Source organism: Hoplias malabaricus, chromosome 3 (genome assembly GCF_029633855.1).
Source record: "Hoplias malabaricus isolate fHopMal1 chromosome 3, fHopMal1.hap1, whole genome shotgun sequence".
Classification (NCBI taxonomy): domain Eukaryota; kingdom Metazoa; phylum Chordata; class Actinopteri; order Characiformes; family Erythrinidae; genus Hoplias; species Hoplias malabaricus.
The window spans coordinates 38,699,003-38,721,066 of record NC_089802.1 but is presented as its reverse complement, the minus strand read 5'-3'; positions in this window follow the sequence as shown (position 1 = coordinate 38,721,066).

The following is a 22,064-nucleotide window of genomic DNA, read 5'->3' as shown; positions in this document are numbered from 1 at the left end:
ACTCTCTTAAAAAGAAAGTGTTTTATTTAGTTTGGAGCACTGACATAAGAGCCCCCAGGGTTTTCTAAAGCACTTTTCAGTGGATGTATTTTTTTTTTAAACAAAGACAATTTTTATTTAAATATAATTTCCCTTTCTTAGGGAAACAATTAATCTGTGTTTGTAACGGACCATTGTGACTTTCTACTGCTTATACATTTCAAAATTTATATCAACACAGTTATGCAATGGGACGTAAGGTTTATTAATGTACTTTGATGTTTAAATACTTTTCAAATCCCATAACCATTTAGAAACGTTTATTTAAAAGTAATGTGTGACAGTTTTATAGAGAGACAGACATGTACATGTTATTAGTTGGATTCACACACAGGCCCTGGCCCATTCTTTGTTAATCTTTCTTTGTAGATGGTCGTGTGGACTTTGGTGAAGTTGCTAGTATTGTAAAAGAATTCTCCGGGGCACTAATTCCTCTTGTGAAACCGAAGAGCTATGATCTGAGATTGTGTGGACAGGATGACACAGTTTACGCTAAAAATAAAGATCAGCTGGAATCCTGGAAAGATCACTACCTTTCAGAGAGGAAGAAGATGCAGGTGATCGGAGCGATCGATGATTTCTCGTGTGAGGCGTTCGGCCGCCAGTTGGTTCTCTTGCTGTGTGAAGATAAAAGGGTTTACGCCTATGAAGATGAAGTTCTGCATGTTGTGGCTGAGACTTTAGAGGCGCTGTTTGACAGTGGGGTGATCTTTCCTTCAAAGGAAGTCTATAAGTTCGGGGAATGTTTTGAGAAATATGTAAGTTTTTATATTTTACTGTTCAATGTTAAAGCTGTGCTCTTTTAGTGAGAACCAGTCTGATCCATCTAGAGCTGTTCTTTTATTTAAACTCTGGTTCTGGGTAATCCTCTGACCTGCTCATTAGTGTGTACCCTGCTCTAATGCACAAGGTTCAGTCAATCAGCTCAAGTCTCTCTGAGCTGGAGTGGCTGTGAGTGCAGGTGAAACATGCAGCAGGAGGGATTTCCAAGACCACAGTTGGAAAACACAGCTAGAACCTTGACTTTATCCCCTTGTTTTCTCAGACAGAAGATGAATACAGTAAAATAATGGAATGCAGAGAGATCAAGGAAATGAAAGAAAATCACCAAAAGTATCGTGAATCCTTGGAGGGTAGGCTACTGGCGGCCCTAAAGGAGATTGATGTCCCTCAGTTGAAGGTATTTTTCAGAACTCAGTTCTATAAGAAAGAAAATGTAACAGTTCTCCCTTCAACAACATATTTTTGCACTTATATAAGGATGAGTTGACATAACTGTGATATTTAAGACTGGAACTCTGAGTAGTCGGTCCTGAACATAATTGCAAACTAGTACATGTAAGATGAGCATTGTGTAATGTAAGGCACTGGACAACTGGTCATTGTCCCGCTAAGTCCATAATTAGTCAAACAAAGGGCGTTGGGAAATCTGCAATTGACTAGTAAAGTCAGAGACACTACCTGCAGGTAAGGTAAAGGAGAGAGTTCTTAAAAGACAGAGAGACCAGTATGAAATATCTCATATCCAGCATTACTCAACAGGGTAGGTTGACAGATGGGAAACGGTTGAAGAAGGAACCAGCAAAGGCAACAGATGGTGATTTGGAAATAACCAAGATTCACAAGAGGAAGTGGGATGAACAGAAGGTGGATAGAGACTAGTGATCAATGATCAAAGGGGGAATTTTTAAATGCATGCTTCTTTAACCTGTGTGAGTGCTCATTGAATCACTAATGTTAAATGTTAATCACTAAACAATTAGTAGATGTCTTTATATACAATTGACAGTTAGTAGAAGTCTGTTTTATATGAAGATGAGCTGTTTTATGAAATGTATGTTGCATTATTCTGTTTTCTCAGAGTGTTTCACTTTTCTACACAGTCTTTCTATTGAACACGGGATGTAGCTGATTTTTGGAACTTAGTTTCTGCACAAAGCTGTTAACTCTTTCGTCCCTTAGAGGTGGCTCAGTTACAAAATAACTCCTTGTATGATGATGAAATGCTTATGTGTGTGTGTAAGGTTTAAAAAGAGTTTTTCCTTTTGCCAGAGCAGAGTAGAGTGTTAATGCATGCTTTTAGCTGCTCTCAATAAAGGTTACTCAAAGACCACTTTCAGTCTCATTTCTTATTAGTTGATAATTTCCATGACAAATTTGGCGTCACGAACAGGATGACAACACCCCTCGGATGCTGAAGGGACGGAGCCACTGCGAGGATACTCTTCCGGTGGAAACCCTGAATCAGGAGGGAACACCGCTCAAGCGGGAAAGTACCGCTGAACAGTGGTCTCTTTCCCTGACGCACCCGAGGACCCGTCATTTAACCTAAAAACAGTGAGTATAAAAATTTTTCTCAGTGAAAAAGTTTCTCGGCGGAATTATTATTAATATTATAATATTATATAATATTATATATATTATAAAATTATAATATTATAGTGTGAGCTGTTACGCATAACAGGAGCTGTCAAGTGGACAGTTTGGTATACGACGGTATATCCGTGTGGGGCTGACCACCCATTAACAATGGTCTTCTAGTAGTAGACAAATGCTAGAGTAACACAGAGGCCTCTGGGTTCCGCGAGAACAAAGTGAGTTTAATGAAAACTATGTGAGGAGCTTATTGCACTAGGGGAACTAAATTACACTGAAGTAAAAGGTATTTGAGAGAACTGATTATGGGATCCCAAAGTAGTGGATATGGAATTGGGGTTCGAAGAGGTGTCCCAGATGAATTCACAGCAAGACATCAGATCGCTGCAGGGTTTAAGAGCATATATTATGGTGGTAAACTTTAAACACAAATGTAGATTGGATTAATTATTTGTATTATAATCAACAGCGTTTTGTGAACTTCACTGTACAAGCAGTAGAAGGCCTTAGATAGAATAGCACTTAACATATTGTTGACAGATAAAGGAGGTGTCTGTTACATGATAGTTTCTACCTGCTGCACATTCATACCTAACAATACTGCTCCAGATGTTACTGTTTCCAGGGGACTGAAGGCTCTCTCCAAGGAATGGAAAAAGAACTATGGAATTGAAACCTCTTTCACTAAATGGATGGAATTTTTCTTTGGCTCTTGGAAAGGAGTGATTACTCAATTGGCAATGGCAGTATGTGTAGGATTGGCTATTTTGGTAGTCAGTGGATGTTGTTGTGTGCCATGTATTAAGGCCCTTATGGTCAAGTTTATTAATACCGTGATTCAAAACGGGGCAGCAGCAGCGGACGCCCAGGAAACTGTGCTCCTGATGACGGCTGATGGGCCTAACCCTGAAACTGAGTTAGATGTGAGAGACGAGGAAGATCAGGAGTACTGGGCCTAATCTGTTAAGTGTTTGTTTGTCCTGTCTGTCAAAACCTTTCTGCCCAGGTTTCCAGAGATTGGAGCAACCAAAAGGGGGACCCTGAGAAGCAAGAATAGAAAAAGTGTTTACATTCTTATGCCTTTACTATCCAGCTGCAATACAACAGCACGTACACATTACATTAGTCTAGTTTATGGTACTGTTAAATGCATCACACATAGGCACAATCACTTTGGGAAAAAATAGAAACAAAAATCAGGTGATTATATATATGTTCTGAATCATGCTCAGGAAATAGGAGTTCTGAGGTTCAAAAGCAAGGAGGCTGGTGGATGGAAGATTGAATGGAGATGTCAGGCTTGAAGGTGCTCTGAGTCGGTCCTGGTCCAGCCAGCTGTGCGGGATGGTCTGTGCTCTATCTTTTAGAGGGAAGTCTGGAAGCCAAAAGGCTGGAGAACCTCAGACTCAAAGTTAAAAGTTAACAACGCTGATTATTTTTCATAATATTTCTTGTTGATTTCTTTTGCACTACACCTTTTGTATTATTCACAAATGTCACATTAGGTTTTCTAAATGACTTTTGACCCATAAAGGGTAACTTGATTTTGTCGACCGGAAGGGCAAAGTGACACATTCTATTATATAATTCATTTCCAGGGTGGGCGCCCAAAGGGGGAACTGTTAGAAAATAATATAACTAAAATGTAACCCTGCTCTGCAAGCATGCTGAGATTCCGTTCTTTAGTCACACACACACACTCATCATTTGCACTTTTTAAAACAAGCTGAGGTTCTTATATACGTGTTTTTGTGGTTCATAAGTAAAAAGGTTGTAGTGACTGGTTTGTTCCGTTGTTTTAATAATGCCTTCCTTTGTTTATTTTGTAGCAATACAGTTATGATTTTTTTTTAATGGAAATGCAGTTAGTTTATCTAATGTTCCCTGAATATTTCTGTTATTCAGATTCAGTAAAACTCAGTGTGTATCAGAGAATTTGAATATTGTGAAAAAGTTCATTTGTTATATTTTCATTCGATGAGGTAAATTGACATATTTTTATATTCATTACATGTAAAAGTGATATTTCAGACCTTTTTTTGTATCAGTTTTGATCAGTCTGGATTAGTGTTCATGAAAATACACACCCAGTGTCTGAGTTTTAGAATATTTCATTTCAGAATTGGGTAAGTTACTATTCAAAAAGCCTCAACAGTAAAACATAAAAAAGGCTTGTGTACATGTAATGAATATAACATGAAAGTTTACCTTTTTGAATAAAATATGACAAAAATCTCCATGTCTGTGTATTTAGTCTTTTTTTCTGCCTCAGTAATTGAATTATTTCTTTTGTGTTTGAGATGAAAAGGTCTTACCAGTGATTACATTTGAACTCTGAAAATGTAGAGATCCCCTGATGCTGCATGTGCCTTGTTCCTCTGCAAAAGTGTTTGTCACTTTTTTCAATAAGATGTTGCAGTATTTTATGAGTTACAGTGTTTAAAATAAATTGTTCAGAAGTTAAAGACGTGTATATCTGAGTCGGAGGGTCGGGTGGGGGCTAAACATATTCTCATCTACAAAAGAATATGAGGAACCACTGTTTAATTCCACATTAACACTGAGCTGATATATTTATCATAAAAATCCTAACCACAAAACGACATGTACAGGTGGTTAAATTGTTAAACAGGACATTTATTGTGTACCTTTTTAACAAAGTGTTACTTAGAAATCAAAAGGCAGTGATTAATTTTGCTTAAAGTTTATGAATTGTATTTTTGGTTTGCTGCATTAAAATAATAGTAATTCTGGTTTGCTGCACTGCATTCAGTAGGACTATTGCATTAGCTTCTTCTGATGTTTGTCTCTTGATTTACTGTATATCATGTATCAGTTTTATTCAAACAAATCAAGGTCACATAATGGATATTCAAAAATGTACTCAATTAATTGCAACACTGGTTTGAGCAGATCCTATGTGTCTAATGTGTAGGGTGTGGAACCCCCAATGTTCTAAGTTTTACTTGTGAGGCCCTTTTTATGCAATAAAACTTGATTTACACACAGTTCAAAACTTGATATACAGAAATTGTTGTTGTTCAGGTTCTTTACAGCACAGCCATGAGAACATCATATTTGATTTGTCAGCTGCCTATGAGTATCTGATTAAGCCTCAGAATTGGAGAAGGCTGAATGTCATTCACTGGAGCTACAATGAGTGTGGGTTTACTGTATCAGATAAGATTTATAGTGTGATTATAGACCAGGGGTCGGCAACCCGCGGCTGCAAAGCCGCATGTTTGATCCCTCTGATGCGGCTCATATTTGAAAATAACTAATGAGTATTTAATTAAAATGTATTTTATTTTAGTTCATTCATTTTCAGAATGTAATTCTATGAAGATTATTGCGATCTTGTAACATCTAAAATACTTTAATATTTAAAATTTAAGTTTGGCGTTTTTTTCCATTACTACAAGGACTCAAATAGACATTGAGTATTTTAATTAACCATCAACCCAACGTCTTTTTTTGGAGTTAAAAATGTGTTTTTGCATTACTTCAAGGACTCAAATAGACATTGAGTGTTTTACTTTACCGTCAACCCAATGTCTTTGTTGTTTTGTTGCATGCAGAAATGTTATTTCATTTTCTCTGCAGGCGTTCAATGATTTCATAAATGTAACACAGTATAGTTTGTTTATACATAGCACAAAGGCAAAAGGTGCAACTTGTTTTTAATTTTTGAGAAATATTTACTTATCAGATTACAACTACTTCAATAATGAATTTATTATCTGCATGATTAAAAAAAAAACAGGAGGGTGGGCACAGTGGAGGAGCAGGGAGTGTGGTGTGTTCTCTCTGTGTCTGTGTGGGTTTTCTCCGGGTGACTGTCTGTGAGGAGTGTGGTGTGTTCTCCCTGTGTCCGTGTGGGTTTCCTCCCACGCTCCAAAAACACACATTGGTAGGTGAATTGGTGACTCAAAAGTGTCCATAGGTGTGAGTGAATTTGTGAGTGTGTGTGGTGCCCTGTGAAGGACTGGCACCCCCTCCAGGGTGTATTCCTTCCTTGCGCCCAATGATTCCAGGTAGGCTCTGGACCCACTGCTGCCCTGAACTGGATAAGGGTTACAGATATTGAATGAATGAATGAATGAATGATTAAAAAAAATTTTGTGTGAACTGATATAAATCCTGTATTTTGTCTATGTTTTTAGAGTTGGTCCAATACGCACAAAGGAAATAAACATGTGTATAACAAAATGTGTAATTGCAATCATTTTCTGGAAAGTTTTCAGGGGTGCCAACACTTTTGTCCATGACTGAATATATTAAAACATTTATTTTTAAATTCATTTATAAATTATTCATTTATTCATGTATGAAAGCATATTTGGTTCTCCATAGAAATGACCTGCAAATGTTGAGAAGACTACATTTGATAAAACACACACACTGACACCTATGGACATTTTGACATGTCTAATCCACCTACCAACATGTGATTTTTAGACCGTGGGAGGAAACCAGAGCACCCTGAGGAAACCAACCCAGACACAGGGAGAACACACCACACTCCTCACTCACAGTGACCAGATGTGGGGCTAAAACCCACAAACCCAGAACCCTGGAGCTGTGTGACAGAGACTCCACATGTTTTATTAGGGTGGCACCTGGTATATGGATGTACAGAAAAATAAATCCAAGATATTTCTGATGATCATTTCCATTCTGAAGAGGAAACAAAAAGATAAAATAGACAATTGCAACAAATGATACAAAATCTCACATTAGTTAATATAGGAAGTAGTTTCTAGAATCTCAGACCTAGAGAAAATCAGTTGAAGCTTTAAGAATTAAAACATGATAAATATTGTTCTATGAAAGTGAAAGCTGTGAGGAATTAATTCATTTGTGTAAAAAGAAATGTAAGATAGAAATTGAAGTTTTTTTTTTCTTAACAGACTGGAACACCTGAAATATTCTGTGCCATGAAAATATTCTGGGGAAAATACAGTTTTCTTATAAAATCACTGTTAATTTATTTTAGCTACATAAACACACATCACTGTTAAAGGGAACAGCTGTGATTGTGGAAAATTGCAGTTTTCTCTGGTTGTTTACCTTTTAAGGTGGAACAATGTGGTTGAGGAGAAAAACGGCTGAAGTTTGTATGTGTCTGAGGTATAACTCCTCTTTAGTTTTTATTCACTGTTTGAATTCCCACAGAAACTCATGTGTAACTCGAGCTGTTTAGTTTTGTAGCACTGTCGCTAATGTAGTTAGCTGTCTACCGAGTTTGGAAACATTTTCACCACTTCCACCATCTGAAACAGCAAAAATAAGTCAGTGTTACCCCCCTATAGAGCAGGAATAGAGCTACATCCTCATCTCGATTGGTGCTTTTCAGTGTTGAGTCTCTCCATTTGTTGAAATTACTCTAGATCAGAGGTTCTTATCCTGGGGGTCCTGACATAATCCCGGGGGGTTGTAAGAGTAATGCCATTTTCACATATGAACTCCACAAAATGAAAAATCTGATCCCGATCTTATCCAGAGCCATTTCACTGTATCACACCGACACATTCACCGTTCTACTCGATTCTTCAACTCAGCTTGATTCAGATTAGCACCTGCGCGTCAATGTTTCACACGTCCAGATCTGCTTTAAAATTAAAGGCTTTTCAGAAGGTGGAAGCGGGGCAGAAAAACGCTCGATTCCAGAAGAAATGTCTCAACAGAAAAAAATAAATGAGAACATATGATGAATAGTACTTGGAATATGGTTTTATGAAGACGAGTGATGATGCATATTATTATTTGAAAACAGTACCTTTTAATCCTATGTGAGTTGGAGGGCAGGGGATTGAATGAGGTGGGTGTTGTTAAATATTTTTAACCCCAAAAAGGGGCTGCACTGTGAAAAAGGCTAAGAACTACTGCTCTAGATGCCTCTGCCAAGAGCAAAGATAGAGAGAGAAAGCCTAGCATACTGGCCCAGACACTTTGTTTTTTTACCCATTTACAGACACTGGGGCTTCGTAAACACATTAGAGCGGTTTCCAGAGCAAACCGACTGCAGAGCAGCACATGGAGAGGAGGCATGGAGTTTTTTTTTTATAAAATCTGTTTTTAATTTTTTTCAATAATTTTAAGACAAAATTTGGAAAAACTTTCAAGTCGACAGGTGTAGTTCTTATAAATATTCTTTAAACCCAAAAACTACCATTAGTGCATTTGAAAGCATACACATATGTATATAAAATATATTACTTTTATATCTATAAACACATATAAAAGTGTTTTATAGAAAGCCTATAACATACTTACATCCTTTTACAACTTTTCAGAACATAATTTCTAAACTGACAAAAAAAAAATATTATGACATCAGCCAGTTTCATTGCTGTGAGCTGATTGGCTGTGGGATTGACTCATTTTCATCGAGGAAAATTCAATAAAACGTGCACAAGGTTGGGGTGTGGTGTTTAAAAAGTAGCAGTGATCACTGATAGAGAGAGCACAGAGACTACAAACCTGTACTGATTTTCTTGTTGAGTGTGGTCTGAAGAACAAATCGATTGGTAAGTGACTTCATTCACAACAGGTCTCCTACTGGTTTATATCTTCTTATTTATGGACTATAAAGAAAAACTGAAAGATGATAAATGATCTTTTGTTTTGCAGCCCAAACAATGACCACCAGGTGAGTTAATTTTTAAATGTTATATACATTTTACTACAACTGGATTTTTAATTAATTTAAATTTTATACAAATTTATTGGGAGAATTCTAACAGTTTAAACACATTTTAAAAAAATTAAATCTGCATCTGTTTTCTTAACTTAGTAACTCATCTCTTCTTTATTATTTTTAATACAGTATATAATTCAGAAGATGTAAAACAATTTTAACTTCAAGCCAAAATAATTTCTGCGATTTAGGCATTCAATTTCTGCAAAATATAAGAAAAAACATGTATAGATTTACATTCCAAAGTCTGGATGAAAATGAATATAGTTGAAGATAGATGAATGAAAATGTGTAAAGGTGTTGCTTATATTTTATTTGGTTTCAGTATTTTGCTGGATGGGCGGCATGGTGGTAGCAGTAGGTAGTGTCTCTGTCACAGCTCCAGGGACCTGGAGGTTGTGGGTTCGATTCCCGCTCCAGATGACTGTCTGTGAGGAGTGTGGTGTGTTCTCACTGTGCCTGCGTGGGTTTCCGCCGGGTGCTCTGGTTTCCTCCCATGCTCCAAAAACACACGTTGGTAGGTGAATTGGGAGACTCAAAAGTGACCGTAGGTGTGAGTGTGTGTGTCTGTGTTGCCCTGTGAAGGACTGGCGCCCCCTCTAGGGTGTATTCCTGCCTTGTGTCCAATGATTCTAGGTATGCTCTGGACCGTCTGCAACCCTGAACTGGATAAGTATATATTGGATATAATTGAAAATTTGGCTGGATGCAGTAGCCCTTAATTAACCTTTCAACTTTAATATTTAAAAAGTAGTTAATAATTTAATTTTTATTGTAAATATAAATAAAAAGCATTGCTCAATCATTTAACAGCACATTTTTTTACATTAGATTTGTTGCCTAAGATTCATCTGTTTCTGCGTTTGTTTTATTTATTTTATGTAAATAAATATTTGCAAGAATACATTCTTATCTAACCTACTTTAATCCTCAGGAAAATTGCAGAAAGCTATGTTTTAACTTTTGAAAATAACAAAGAGAGCTTGAAGACATGTGGCCTGTTGCTAATCACCAAAATGGCAGAAAAAATCAATGATAATCAAAGAAGCAACAGGAAACTTGTTGAATACATGGATGAGGTAGGACAGAGAAGAATTATCTGCTTTTAAAATATTCCTCAGTAACACTGTATATAAAGCCAAAGACAGAATGTATATGTTTTCATAGCGAGAGTTGGCACACATCCACATTTTTATGAATAAAACACTGTGAATAAAAAAAATCATTAATAAAATGTGAACGTGGCAAATATATTTTTACATATTATATATTTGATGTGCTTTTCCCTCAACATGTTTAACAAACAATTGTATTCAATAAGTTACAGTCTACACAACTGTCTCTCGGTGCTATATTTTATTGTCACACATCTGTAGAACACACTGAGTCAAACATGTTTTGTTAAATTTTTTTCTTAGTAAAAATTAGTTCAGTTAAAAACATCCTCTGCAGGAGACATACGTACTCCATATCATTTAAATGTTTATCTTTTTGTCTAACAGATGCTTCACAGCATTTTCTTCCTGGGATTCATCCATAAATACAAACTAACTCTCAATAAATTTATCACTGCTCCAACCATTGAAGTATTGAGAAATAAGTTTCCGGAGCCATTTAACAGATACAGGAGTGACCTGCCAAAGCGCACACCATTTTCCATTATAATCGACATGGTGAGGACAAAAATTACATATCATCACTGACCAAAGAAAAACATGTATCGCCATTTGAGTGGATTTGTGATCATTTGAACACAGCAGTTGTCCTTCACACTGAAAATTCATGATGAATCGACCAATAGAAACACTCAAATTACTGAATAAAATCTTTTACATGGATTTCTGTTTTTAAAGTTAAGAATGTTTTTTTCTTCTGGAAAGTGGAGATACATGTTTTTCATGACAATGACTGATATATAAAATATATGTCCTAGCGTATTTAATTGATGCAGTGTACTTTGGCAGGTGAATGTTTTCACTTTATTTATATATATTTTAAAACTATTTAAAGACTGATGTATGTGTAGGCGAATTGAGAGGGGAAATGATTATTCAGTATATTGTTGTAGATGCTAGAATTCACAAAGACATCTATAAACATCATCTCCATTACAACTGATACATCCCCCAACATCTCTTTTCAAGATGGCAGCCATGTTCTGGACATAGTGTAAAAGACAGGCCCCTCACCCCTCAGAGTGTTCAGATTAAACTTAAATACAGGGGGAGTCTAAAGAGGAGAAATGATAACATTCTGGTATAAAAACTTGTTTTGTCTTGCAAAGAGGCAGTCAAGCTGAATATATTTTTGTTACGGTGTAAGAGAATTAAGAAATTGGCCTTAATTGGTTTTAAATGAACAGACCTCTTAGAAGGGAAAGTATATGTATTTGCAAAAATTGCTATTTTCAAGTAATTTAACAACTGTTTTTGATTTTTTTTTATTAATTGATGGTTTTCAGGTGATCGTCAAATCACAGAATGCTTGTATTTTCAGATTTTAGTGTGTATCAGAACTGACATTTTCCATGATTCGTGAATGTTTTATTTGTGTTTTAGATGGAATTACTCTATATTACTGAAGACAACAACAAAGAAAATCTTCTGCGTGTGCTGACAGAGCTGAACTTTCCAGAACATCTTCAAATGTCAGGCTCGAAATATCAGTGTTATTACACATTAGAATCTACAGTTATCTGTGTGTGTTCACATTCAGAGTCTCAGAAATATTATTATTATTATTATTATCGTTACACTTATATAGCGCCTTTCTAGACACCCAAGGACGCTATACAATCTACACTGCTCAGAACGCTCAATTCACACACACACACTGGCGAGAAGCGGCAGCCAAACACGCACAGCGTACTCTCAACCAGAAACGACCGTCCACCTGGAGGACTGCATCGGGCACTAGGATTTCACCCAGGACAGAGCGCCAATCCATATCTGGGCTCACACATACAGACATTCATTCACACACCAGGACAGTTATTAGAGAAGCCAATTCACCTACCCTCCATGTTTTTGGACATTATGGAGCCTCACTTTACTGCAGAAAAGAACCTTCCAAGGAAATTCTGATTGATCTGTCATGTCTTGAAACATGGCATGAATATGTTTCTAATGCAGTCATGTCATTTAGAGATCCACCACATTCTGGTGATGGTATAACATTCCCAAAGTCATTGCAATGTCAAGCCTACATTCGGGAGGGGAATAAATACACAGACAAAAATCCATGTTCAAAGTGTGGTGAACTGTTTAATCTAAGAAACACAGACACACGCAAAGTGAATCATCCCTATGGGAACTGTGCAGAGACAGAGGGCCTGAGCAAACTCCTCAAGAATAATCAGTGCACGCGTGAGAATACAGCGATCAAGAATTATACAAAGAAAACGTTAAAGAGATTCAGAACATCAACAAAAGCTCGACTGATTGGAAACCTTGTGCGTGTTGGTTTTATAGATTGTAACTTTACCTTTTATACACCACCCCAAATGTAAGGAATGTAGGAGCATTGATGTAGGAGCACCCCCTCTTTACGGTGTGTGAAGCGATCACTGAATCATGACAGTGCATGAATAAATACCTTTTCTTTTTAGAGATGCCACTCACCACAATATATTAAATCACTTTAGAGGCAAAGTCTGTTGTGACTGAACAAATGTGACCATTACGTGTGATTCACTATCTTTATAATACTTTCACTAGATGAAACCATCCCTTCCTGAGCTATGTAGATATTGCAGAATGTAAGCAGCAGCATTAATTTTATCATGTTTTCAAGGTGTTGGAGCAAATAAAAGTGTATTTTCAGTTGGTAACACAACCATGCTGTAAAAGAACCAGGGATGTGGAGGAATCATGTTTCACTGCAGCCATTACCTCCATTGGCATCAGGTCAGTTTTGTAGCTGCAGGTAAACAGACAAACAGAATAAAACTAAAATTTTAATTGTTAAATAAATGGTTTCCCTTGGGCCACTGAATGATTCCATGGGAAACTTTACAGATTGCTTCACTGTGGCCTTTGCGGTAAAAAAGAAAAGTAACTGGGTATTATCCTGTGGTTTGTTGCCCTAGACCTGGGACATTTTGGAGCAAACAATGTTCCCTTATTCCCTGTCCTCAGCTGCAAACTGAAAGAAAAATGTAACACTGGGGCCCAGTGTCAGGAACTTATCATTGTGCAATGTACCAGGATCATACAAGCGCTTGATGAAGACACTGGTGTATGGAGCTTAAAAGCTTATTTGAAAATGTATTTAATAAATCTGAGTTTTATTTACATGGCACTCAATAAACTTCTATTATTAAAGACACACTTCATTAAATGGAATAAAAAAAAAAAAAACACTTTTGTGCTCTCTTGTGTTTTGAAATTGTGAGTTGGTGACATTTACTTTGGAAAAAATACATATCCAACATATAATAACAATATTTAGATAAAAAATGTAGATCCATCAATTCATATCTGTCTGATTCAAGACTCAGAAATAAGACTTTAGGCCAGAGGTGACATCTGTGCTTCCCAGAAAAAGCCCATTTGGAAACAGTGAGTGAATGCAGCATTTATCACAGCACCATCTCAAAGCGTCCCCTTCGTTTTCTCCACCACAAAAGCTGCTCAGCTGCACTTCACCATCACAGAGCTTTTAAGATTTTATGGAGCTTGTAAGCGCCACCCTGTAAGGTACCATACTTAGGACATTTCAGCTATTATTCTTCACCTTTGTAGTTGGCCAAATGTACAGTTTAGACTTCCTTAGTTTAAAGAAAGTGCAAATCTGTGCAGCACAAACTACTGAAATCAGTAGCACTTTAAAATAAGACTGGTCCAGTGACTCATTAAGCAAGCGCCTTGATGCAGCTGAATAAAGATAAAACTGAGATGATAATATTTGGGAACAGCACTGAGAGACACAGATTGGCTGCGTATCTGCACTCGAGGGCCCTCAAATCTAAAGAACTGGCTCACAACCTTGGTGTATTAATGGACTCAGTTTCATTCTCATATTAAAGCGGTTACTAGAGCAGCATTTTTCCATCTTAAGAACATGTATTTTGTGTTTTAGATGGAAATACTCTACATTACTGAGGAAAACATCATAGAAAATTTTCTGCATGTGCTGAATGACCTAAAATTTCCAGACCATCTTCAAATATCAGGCTCGAGATCTGAGCAATATTACACATTAGAATCTACAGTTCTCTGTGTGTGTTCATATTCAGGCTCTCAGAAATATTATGGAGCCTCACTTAGCTGCAGAAAAAGAACAACATTCTGATTGATCTGTCATGTCTTAAAACATGGCATGAATATGTTTCTCCAACCCGAGATCATGGCTGAAACGTGCCTATATTACTAAAACACCACACCAGCTAAAACGTACAGTTAACTACGTTAAACTTCATACGCGCCCCCTAGCCTCTGAGACGACTTGGAAAAGTGCATTGCTGAACCAAAGCATTCAAGTAGGAGATTATTTTACTTTCTTTTTTAAGTGGAAAAAGTGTGTTTAGAAAAGTATTGCAGTGAACTGATACACCACGTGTTTATAATGCGGCTGACAAATCAGTCATTTTGCATTGCTGGGTGTAGCAGATATGAAATGTTATTTTTGTTTTATCTATTTTATATAAATGTGCACCAGGTAAAATTGTTTATGATTTACGACATTTGGTTTGTATTTTACTTAGTGTGTTTTGAAGTGGAAAAAAAAAAAAATCAGCGCTGTCTCTAAGAAAAGGTACATGGTTCATGGGCTAGCGCTCTCTCCTTCAGCCTGCAATAAGAGCTGAAAAGAGAGGTATGTAGAGTGAAGTTGAGTAGTATAAAAGGTGTTAAGCATGTGGTAAATATTCATAAAAAGTTAATAAAAAAAAAACCTGGTTAGTTTGTTAAAAGTATAATGCACATTTCAGAAGTATCTTTGTGGTTGTATAAGTGTGTTTTCTTGTGGAGTGAGAGGCTGTGTTATGAGCTAATTTGCGTGTTATATGTAGATTCAGCTCCCTGTATTCATTGAGATACTGAGTATTTTTCCTGTGTTCTCTCAGGAGTTTCTAGCCTTCTCATAGACAACAATGAACTGTTTTCTTTTACAACTCAGGTATGCTAATTTATTGTCTGTTTTTCGTTTTTGTACCGCAAGAGATAGTTTCGGAGACAAAATGTCGCCTCTCCATGTAATTTTGTGTTGTAGAAAATGGCAGATGCCTTCCTGGCATAATTATTCTGTAGTTTTGAACAGTATTTAATACTTTCCCAGTTTAGCTTATTAACACTTGTGTACTGTTTAGAATTTGTGTTGTGGTGTTCTGATTTTCAATTTAAAGGTATTTGAATAATACTATTGCCCATTGTTATTCAAAGCTTTATAATTTAGTAATTGGTATTTTAAATATTATGTATTGTCATTTATTGTTTAATTTATGTAAACTTCTCTTGAAAGCAATTCATTATGTTTTGTGACAATGTATCTATGCAGTCTGCAATAAGAGCTGAAAGGAGAGGAGTTTCTAGTGCCTTCTCACAGACAACAATGAACTGTTTTCTTTTACAGCACAGAAATAAATGAATGAGGCGACTGTTCCGGCTCCTGAGTGATTTTACATTATACACAACGCAGAGGTGGTTCTGTGGGGCTAGCAGATTGACACTGGTTACATGGGCATTTCATTAAGGGTCAGACAACTATCTGACTACTCCCCACATGCTACAACAAAACATACAGTCATGTCTAAAAACACAAGACTTACGCTCAGAGTAGAGACATACGAAGTATTAGTTCAGCTCAAGGTAGATGTCGAATGAACTTGTAACATACTGTTCTGTTTGTGCTCCCCTTGTCATGTGACTGTTTCTCCCTGTCTTGTGTCTGCTTCCTGCATGTTCCCTGGTCATGTGATACCCTTCCCTTGTTTCTAATTAGTGCCCAGGTGTTTCTTGTTGGTGTTGTCTTTATATAGTCCTTGCCAGTGGGTCATTGTATGTATGTTTGGTGGTTGTTCATGGTCCTTAGCCTTGTTCTATGTTTAGCCTTCTTTAACTCTATTGTTTTATGTTTAGATTTCTTTAGTGTTTTGCTTTGTTTAGTGTTTAGCCCCTTAGTTCTGTATAGTCCTTGTTTATTCCTTGTGTTTAGTGTCCCTCTGTCTAGTTTCCTTTAAGTTATGTTAATAAAGCCTCCTGCACTTAACTCCTTCCTTGACCACTCCTACACACTCCACTATATTACAGAACTCAAGGATATGAAACTATTAGCTGGTATAAGGTGCAAAATTATTACTTGTTTTACCGATTAATTTAGAAACCCACAAGTCAGCATCACAAAGTCAGCCTTTTACTTTTGAACATTCATCAACAAATAATTAGCACCATGGCAACAGCGGCGCCATGTCCGTCTGATGTTTTGGTTTGAATACCGCATGCTGTCAACATATCCCGGGGGCGCACGGCAACAACTACGTACAAATGAATACGTTCTAGTAGATATGGTCTTTTAGTACACTGTTTATGTTTCTGACGTGATGTCGGGTTGGTTCCTCTTACAGTCATGTCATTTAGATATTTACCAGATTCTGGTGGTGGTATAACATTCCCAGTGTCACTGAAATAGCGAACCTATATTCGGGAGGGGAATGAACACAGAGAAAAGACCATGTGCAAAGTGGTTAAGAGTCTGGCGAAGTGGCCCTGAGCAAACTCTTCATAAATAGTCCATACATGCATGAGAATACAGCGATCAAGAATCTTACAGAGGAAAGGTTAGAGGAACTCAGAACATCAACAAAAGATCAACTGATAGAAAAATCTATTGTTTTACATCTTTAGAAGATATAATTTAGCCTTTATACACAACCTCAAATGTAAGGAATGTAGGAGCCATTGATATAGGAGCACATCCTACTTATAGTGTGTGAAACAATCACTGAATCATGATCGTGCATGGATAAATAAATGATTTCACAAAATACTGAAATCATTCATACATTCATTTTCTGTGACCCTTATCCAGTTCAGGGCGGTGGTGTGTCCGGTGCTTACCTGGAATCACTGGGCACAAGGCAGTAACACACTGGAGGGGGTGCCAGTCCTTCACACGGTGAGGCGCACACACACTTAGACACTTTTGAGACACCAATCCACCTACCAACGTGTGTTTTTGGAGCATGGGAGGAAACCGGAGCACGCTGAGGAAATCCATGCAGACACAGGGAGAACACACCACACTCCTCACAGACAGTCACCCGGAGGAAACCCACACAGACACAGAGAGAACAGGTGTCTAGGTGGAGGGATATATTCAGAAAATGAGGCCCTCCACATGCTCACTCGATACTTTTCCAACATCATTGATAAAAGCAAGCAACTCAGTCATTAGCCCACTCATCACTGCAAACTTGCCAAGTCCCTTCAGTCTTAAAAACTGCTCTTATTTGTCCTCACCTGAAAAAACCCTCATTAAATCCTGAAAACCTGGGAAATTATAGACCCATCTCCACTCTACCATTTCTCTCCAAGGTTTTGGAAAAAGTTGTAGCAGCATGACTCCATCACCACCTCCATACACACAGTTTGTATGAGACTTTTCAATCTGGGTTCCGCTCTGCACACAGTACAGAGACAGCCCTTGTCAGAGTTACCAATGATTTGTTGATGGCTGCTGACCAGGGCTCCCTGTCACTTCTCATACTCCTACATCTCTGAGCCGCCTTCGATACTGTGGACCATAACATCCTCCTGCATCGACTCCACACTACAGCTGGACTCTCTGGGACCATCATCCAATGGTTCCAGTCATACCTCACCAGCAGAGTTCAGTATATTGCCCTGGGGGAGGTGAAGTCATCTCCCCACACTGTCACCTGTGGGGTTCCTCAGGGGTCAGTGCTTGGACCAACTCTGTTTACTGTCTATATGCTCCCTCCACTTCAGCCATCCCACCAGCTCTCGCAGCATGTCTGGAAGAGACAAAGGCGTGGTTGTCTGAGAACTTTCTTCAGTTAAACAGCAGTAAAACAGAAATCATCCTGTACTCCACATCAGATTAAGGCATCTTCTATCAGTCACATTATAGTCTCTGGTCATAGCATTCCCCTCACCTCTTCTGTTACAAATCTAGGTGTCAAACTGGACCCACATTTATCATTTGACAATCACATTCACCATCTATCCAAAGTCACTTTCCTCTATCTCAAAAATATAGCAAAACTCCGTCCTTACCACCCCAACCGGATGCTGAAAAATTGGTCCATGCATTTGTCTCCTCCAGGCAGGACTATTGCAATGCCCTCCACATTGGTATCTCTGCAGGAGCATGCAGAAGCTCCAGCGGATTCAGAACTGTGCTGCCAGGATAATTACGTGGAAGCGCAAATATGAGCACATTATAGCGATTCTAAAATCTCTACACTGGCTACCCATCCACTACAGAATCCAGTACAAAATCGGTTCTCTCACTCACCAATGTCTCTATGGAAACACCCCGCTGTACCTCAAAAAGCTCCTTACCCCGCACGATACCTCTCCGTTCCACCAATGCCTCTCACCTTCAGCAGCCCCAGACCAAGCTTTCTACTATGGGAGGCCGGGCTTTTCAAGCTGTTGCCCACTGTTGAAAGCTGTTGGAATTCACTCCCAGATTCTCTGAGGGCACCACAGAGCATGGAGTCTGTTAAAAAACTAAACTTTTTTATTCAAAAAGGCTTACTGTAGTTTAGATATTTTTTTATTTGATCTTGTTTTATTTACTTGCTTTTAATGGATTTTTATTGCTACTGATTTTCCTGTAGCACTTTGAGATTTCCTTAAAATGTAAAGTGCATTACAAATAAAACGTATTATTATTATTATTATTATTAACACACCACGCTCCTCACAGACAGTCACCCAGAGGAAACCCACAGGGAAAACACACCACACTCCTCACAGACAGTCACCCAGAGTGGGACTTGAACCCACAAACTCCAGGGACACTACCTGCTGCGCTAACGTGACACCCTATATTGAAATTAGTAGCACTTTAAAATAAGACTGGTCCAGAGACTCATTTTGTAAGTGCCTTGAACACATCATTAACTGGATGGAACACAACTTTCTGCAGCTGAATAAAAATAAAACAGATTATTCTATTTGGGAACAGCAATGAGAGACACAGATTGGCTGAGTATCTGGACTCGAGAGCCCTCAAATCTAAAGAACTTTCTCACAACCTTGGTGTATTAATGGACTCAGATCTCAGTTTCAGTCTCATATTAAAGCAGTTACTAGATCAGCATTTTACCATCTTAAGAACATCAGTAAGATCAGAGATTCTCTGACTAAACCAGACCTGGAGAAACTTAACTTAATCTTTCAGCCTTCGATAAGGAGCCTGTTCAAATATAAAGCTGCTCTAATCAGCTTTGCCTCATCAGAGAGTCTGGTTTATAAAGTTAGTGTTGACCAGCTCTGGCCTGAGGTCAGTGACGAGAGCACAACAGATAGTAGACGGATAATTACAGTTATAAAAGAGGCTTGTATTTAACTGTTAGGGAAACAGAGGAGGATCTGAGAGTTAGTGAATGTTAATATCAGCTGTGTTCAGGGCGTGAGAAAGAGCTCTAAACATGCAGCAAGTTAACGTTAGTCTCTGGCTGTGTCCCAAACTGCACTGAGTAGTGCGTGAATATACAGGGGTTACACAATGGAACTGAAACACCTGTCATGGTATCCAGGGTAATGTCAGCATACTACCAAGAAAGACGAAACATATCCAACAGGATTAACTGTAGACGCACCAGAACTGTCCGTCGGGAGCTCCACAGGGTCAATATACACGGCTGGGCTGCTATAGCCAAACTTTTGGTCACTCATGCCAATGCCAAAAGTCGGTGTCAATGGTGCAAGGAGTGCAGATCTTGGGCTGAGGACAATGTGAAACATGTATTGTTCTCTGATGAGTCCACCTTTACAGTTTCCCCACATCCGGGAGAGTTACGGTGTGGAGAAGCCCCAAAGAAGCATACCACCCAGACTGTTGCATACCCAGAGTGAAGCATGGGGGTGGATCAGTGATGGTTTGGGCTGCCATATCATGGCATTCCCTTTGCCCAATACTTGTGCTAGATGGATGCGTCTCTGCCAAGGACTACCGAACTATTCTGGAGGATCATGTGCATCCAATGGTTCAAACATTGTATCCTGAAGGCGATGCCGTGTATCAGGATGACAATGCACCAATACTCACAGCAAGACTGGTGAAAGATTGGTTTGATGAACATGAAAGTGAAGTTGAACATCTCCCATGGCCTGCACAGTCACCAGATCTAAATATTATTGAGCCACTTCGGGGTGTTTTGGAGGAGCGAGTCAGGAAATGTTTTCCTCCACCAGCATCATGTAGTGACCTGGCCACTGCACTGCAAGAAGAATGGCTTTAAATCCCTCTGACCACTGTGCAGGACTTGTATATGTCATTCCCAAAACGAATTGACACTATTGGCCGCAAAAGGAGGCCCTACACTGTACTAATAAATTTACTGTGGTCTAAAACCAGGTTTCACTCTCATTGTCCAACCCCTGTATATACACACACACCACCCTTAGCAGTGTTTCTGTAAAGCTTCACAGTGTGTTGTTTGGGACAGAGTCTCAGTCTCTAACATTAATGATCATCTTCACAAGCTCAAAATATGTCAGTGTTAACTGAATTGTTTTGTAATTTACTTGAGTAAAAGACTCCTACGTATTTATAGACTACAGAGATAAAGAAAACTAATGGTGAAATCCAGATGCAGAAATGAGAACAATTCTACAAAACACCATTTGTAACAGGACGGCTGTGTACAGGCGAGACTCTGAAATTAGTGCTGTAAAGTTTACCAAGAGGAAAGACTCAAGTGCAGATAAGAATGCTTTCCACGCGGTGGGAATCGAAACAGGGTCATTTGCATGAAAAGTGGTGAATGTACGACGCAGAAGGTAATGGTGCTTGTGACAGTACGTTTTAAATCTAGAGAGGAGACAAACTCCAAAAATACACAATAATATACAAGTTTCTCGGGAACAAAAATCAAAGGGAACAAACTGACAAAAGATGAAAAGTAGTAAAGAAAGAATAAAACTCAAACCAAAATTAAATTGGGTAACAATTACATCAGAACCAGCTGACAAAACCATTGCACCACCCGGAACCTTACAGCTGCATTCACAACAAAAGGGGGTGAAGAAGAGAGCCTAATAAAGACAAGAAACAAATAGATTTTTCTTTCTAACGACAAAGGAGAAAGCAAGGCAATGAGACCAAAGTCCCAACAGGGAAATTCTATCCAGACTGCTGGAGAAATGAGAGAAAAATGGCTTGTGAGTTGATTTCACTCAAGGGTAGCAAATTCAAAAGGAACCAGAAAGATTCCTTTTGAAGGAAAATACCAAATTACCGGCATGGTCTGGTTCAGCACAAACACAAGACTCCACACTGAGAGAGCCGTGTGGAGGACTTATGAAGTGTCAACACCAGCTGTTATCACTTGGGCTGATTACTAGACATCCTGGAGCATGGTCTCCCTCTGGAGGTGGGATGACATCATTTTTATTTTTTTTTCTGGTTTATTTATATTTGTTTCAATCAAAGAAAACCCAGATGCATTTTCCACCCTGTGTTGCAGCTGCTGTTCCTGGATACCAGCAGTCATCTGAGTGTAGACCTGGGAGTGCTTCTCACTTCTCTGTCTCCCTTCTGGACACTGACAGTAAATCAAATCAAATTTATTTATATAGCGCTTTTCACAACTATGTTGTCACAAAGCAGCTTCACAGAATTCCAGTAAGACAAGATTTGACATGAAATGTAAAAACAAAATGTAAAACCCTCAAGTGAGCAAGCCAGGAGCGACAGTGGCAAGGAAAAACTCCCCCAGCTGAGGAAGAAACCTTGGGAGGAACCAAGGCTCACAAGG